The sequence below is a fragment of the Lactuca saligna genome, chromosome 5 (genome assembly GCF_052625555.1).
Source record: "Lactuca saligna cultivar CGN05327 chromosome 5, ASM5262555v1, whole genome shotgun sequence".
Classification (NCBI taxonomy): domain Eukaryota; kingdom Viridiplantae; phylum Streptophyta; class Magnoliopsida; order Asterales; family Asteraceae; genus Lactuca; species Lactuca saligna.
In genome coordinates, this window is record NC_136421.1 from 303,318,753 (window position 1) to 303,323,639 (window position 4,887).

Sequence of the window (4,887 nt, forward strand, 5' to 3'; positions counted from 1 at the left end):
TTTTGAAAGAAAAAAAACTAAATTAAACTAATAAATAAATAAAATAGTCAATCACAAACTCTCTCTCCTCTCTCAACTTGCTAATATATCGGCGAATGGACCTTGTCGCGCCCCTTAATGTGCGTTAGGAGGTGGTGTTCAAGGCATGCTAAGGCTGGTTGATATACAACCCGCCACATAATATGGTGGTTGATTTGGCTCCATAGTGTGTAATACACATAAAACAAACACCAAAGACTCTATATACTACTTATTTTTTATTTAAAAATGTTTTCATCATCAATATCCACTTCATTGGATACATTGGCATTGCGGGAAGTAGAGTTTATCGGAGACGTTATACGAACAACACTAGTTTGTCTACAGGAAAATGAAGTCGAAAGTTCGAAACCAAAACTTAGAAATCCTCATTTACGTAGAAATCGTGAAGTCGGGCACAACCAACTTGCCAATAATTACTTTGCCGATGATGCAATATATGCCATAAAATTCAGACGTCAGTTCTAGATTATGAATGAATTATTTTTAAGCATTGTCGGCGACATCAAAAATCAATTTACATATTTCCAACAACAGATTAATGGAAGAAGACATAAAGCTTTCTCCGTAATTCAAAAATATACAACTGCAATTCATCAACTAGCATTCGACATGGGATTGGACTTATGTGATGAGTATTTGATGATGTCGGAGCGAATGACAAGGGAATGTGTATACAAGTTTGCTAGAGTTGTGATTATTCTCTATCGTAGTCGCTATTTATGCAAACCTACAATAAGTGACATCCACCAACTATATACACCACATGAAAATAAGCTTGAGTTCCATGGAATACTTATAGTGTTGATTGTATGCATTCAGGGTGATCAATGTGTCCTAATGCATGGCGTGGTCAATTTACGCGAGATGATCAAAAGATATCAACAATAATTTTAAAAGTTGTGGCACCGTATGATCTTTGGATATGACATGCGTTTTTTGGTGCAATGGGTTCCATCAACGACATCAAAGTTCTTGATCAATCTTTGATATTCAACGAAGTCTACCTTGGGAAATCGTATGATGTGTAGTTTCATGCAAATGAGACATCATACAAGCATGAATATTACATTACTGATGGAATATATTCAAAGTTAATTGCATGTGTGAAGTCATTTGCGTCCAAATGATGAAAAGCAAATAAGGTTCAAGTCAGACCAAGAATCTTCTGGGAATGATATCGAGCGAACATTTAGTGTTCTAAAGAGATGTTGATATATACTTGCAATGTCGACGCGATCTATGGAGCGCAAACGAATAAGTACTTATTTATGCATGTATTATATATTTATATTGCATAATATGATTGGAGAATATGAGGGGCAATCAATTTGCCACTACAATCAAAATGAGAATTTACCCAATGTAGGAGTTGGTATTGGTACGCATACGTACATGGAGAACATAGGGGAAGTATATGATTGAATTGGACATCACAACCTTTGTGTGATTTGGTGGAACATGTCTTCAATATTCGAGTGATCTCGATGTTGGCGATTTTGATGAAGACGACTTGTTCAACTCTACCGATGACGAGTCAGAAATGGTTGAAGGAGATTCGAGCGAGGATTATGATGATGTGGCTAGTGACGATGATTAGATCATGTTTTTTTTTTCGGATGTTTTGAGTATGTTTTTTTTTATTTATGTTTTAAATATAGTTTGTATTTTTTTAAGTAATGAAGTATTTTCTTTTTATTAATTTTATATAATTATATTTTATTAAGTTATATTTTATTTAATTAAAAAATGAAAAATAAATAATAAATAAAAGTTTGGTGAGACCATGGTTCTAAATGGTGCGCTCCATGTTGTACCATGATGTGATGCGTGTTGTATCCGTTACGAAAACGTCTAAGACGGATCTATTAAACGTAATGTCCAAATAACGTGTCAATGTACGTTATCGTGTTATAACGCGGGTTTTTCTCAAGTAATGAGTTTTTTTGATTTTTTGTTTTTGTTGTTTTTTTATCGGACGTAAAACAATTGAGTTTTTGTTAACCTTTCTATATTAGAAGATAATATACCACTTCTAAAAGCTTGATATATTTAATTTAATTCTATTGTTTGATGATTTATATATTTTTTAATATATATAAAATCGTCATCCCTTACCGTCAAATTTACGTCTTACGTTATTTAGAACATTAGGTATGTCATCCATCAATTTTATAGGGTAAACGAAAAATTATATAGGAATAACGTGACACTGCAATAGTATAATGTGTATGATATGACATCCTATAGCCTAAAAGCTTAATGAGTATCGTAGGTATCTACGAAATCCAATGATAATTTTGTAATCAATATATTAAGCTTATATATGTCAATGTAAATATATTTTAGTATATTAAATACAACATTGATTATTAAAAAAAACTTGTTATAATAAAATACGTGTGATTATATTGATTTATACTTTATTTGATTTTTTATAATTGTTTGTTATTTGAAAATTATTTTCTATTTATTTATTTTTATTTAATTTCATTATAGAAATGAGGTTCAGCCGTAAGAGGTTGCTCTGGGTTTGTGTGGGTCAAGTATGGGCCAACCGCCCGATGATTTGCACATGCGTTTCCTTTGTCTATTATAAAGTTGGTGGAACCCACGGGCAACCACATTCTATTTTTCAAACCTCATTATCCAAAATTTTAATATCTTTAATCCGACAATTTTACGTTTTCAGTCAACGAGTTTAACCCAGAAAAATATGATAACACATATAAAATTTAAACCCGAACTCTATTAAAACAAGACGTAAATATTAACTATTTTATAGTTTTTATAATCTATATTCTCTTAAATTTATAATTAGTGTTTTCCATAAGCTATGATATTCAAATCAATTACAATTTGCAAAAGAGTACTGTGACAACTCTTTCAACGTCAATAGAGAATACAAATTATGACTTTTTGTACAAGTTTTAGATATTATAACAAGTTTCAGACGAGTATTTAATACTTTAAAATTAAATATTGTTATGAATTATTATTCGGTGGAATGATAATTGAATTTTTTATATTTTTCTTTTTATATATATATATATATATATATATATATATATATATATATATATATATATATATATATATATATATATATATATATATCATACCTAATAAATGAAAATAATTTTTACCACATGTCACTTTCCTATTAACTTGGACATATGTCATCTTTTGGTATTTTTGATTAAATGTTTTTTCCATTTGTCATTTTCTCATTTATTTATTATCTTTGTTAATTAACAATCATATTTACACCTCAATTAAAAAATTGTCTTAATTGAAATAACCAATAAATTACATTATTAGTACTCATATAATATTTAATATGGTTTCTTTTAAATTCAAATCTTAAATCTTAAATTTCAAATCTAAAATTTCAAATTTAAATAAATTTTTGTTTAAACTTTCACATTTAATTTTTTTTTTATCAACCCGTATAACATACGAGTTTCACACCTAGTATATATATATATATATATATATATATATATATATATATATATATATATATATATATATATATATATAGAGAGAGAGAGAGAGAGAGCTAGGTTCAAATGTTTTTAGCAAGTATTGTGTGCCTAAATGCACCAATGAGAATTCAAGAAATAATTATCAATTAAATAAATCATTTAAGGGTATTCTGGACATTTTGTACTTTTCAATTAAGGAATCATTTAATTGAAATCCTGCAATTAAGGAAATAAAATCAATAATATTGACCTAGTCTCTCTCTTGCATCATGTCTTATATTCAAGGAATTACCAAGATGAATGACCGACACCCCACAACACAACCGATCAAGACCTTGATTTCTTCTTTCTTCTTCCAATCGACACACATCACAGATAGAAGGAGTCGATCGCTTCTTCGTTTTTTTCTGATGCGCACACACGAGATGGAGAAGAGAAAGCACGACCCCTTTTCTTCCCTCCTGACGATCGATTCTTGATCTCGCATAATATGGAGAAGAGAGAACACGAGGTACATGCTGTTTCTTTTCATTGGATTTCCCCAAATATGGACCCTATTTGTAAAGGAACAATTTCCAGTTACTCGTTTTGTCATCTGTGATCAACATAGATCACAGGTTAAATTCAGTTCTGTAAATACTTTGGCAATTTGCAGGAAATACTCCCAATTCCCATGGACAACCGAAATGTCTAGTACAAATCTGTTAGAATTCATCAATGCCCACCATGTGTTTGATGTAATTACTGAACCAGGAGTACAACAAATTATCTCTATTAATGTTATTATTTGTGTGCTATAATGTTATTGGAATTTGATTTTATGTTTGTTCACAGGTTTTCGTTACAATAATGATTCAGTGGTTGTGGTTAAAATTATGGGGGTTCTACCATTTTCAATCAAAACCGAAGCCACATAAACATTTATGCTTTTTTTTTTCTTCGACCGTATGGAAACCGAACACAGGGGATTCATTTGATGTTGATGGTTCTGAATTGGTTTTTTTTCATTCATGATTCATAGAAAATGTGGTGATTTAGGGAGCGCCCTTAAAGTGTTTGATGAAATGCCAAAGAGAAATATGACAATTTCACATTGTATACATGGTTAGTGATGGAATCACTGGTTAATGAGGAGATGGTGGTAAGTTTACATGAAGGTTATTGATCTTTGATTAAGTTTTTTGAGTTGGGTTTTTGTAATTTTTTATTTTTTTTTTCAGAAATTCAGAGACACCATTCTTTGATGGCAGAGAACTTGTAGCTGGAAGTATTGATGATTCAATCTATGTTTATGATGTTGAAGCAAACATCTATCCTGATCATATATTTGATGTTGAAGCAAATTGACTTTTCCTTATGT

At 30.3% G+C, this 4,887-nt stretch overlaps 1 long non-coding RNA gene across 1 annotated transcript; it reads left to right on the forward strand.

Annotated features, from left to right (window-relative positions):
* Positions 1-3,813: 3,813 nt before the first annotated feature.
* On the forward strand, positions 3,814-4,605 carry LOC144998510 (uncharacterized). The gene is made up of 3 exons (XR_013660353.1): positions 3,814-4,038; positions 4,183-4,264; positions 4,362-4,605. It is a non-coding gene; the product is annotated as an uncharacterized LOC144998510 (long non-coding RNA).
* Positions 4,606-4,887: the final 282 nt, after the last annotated feature.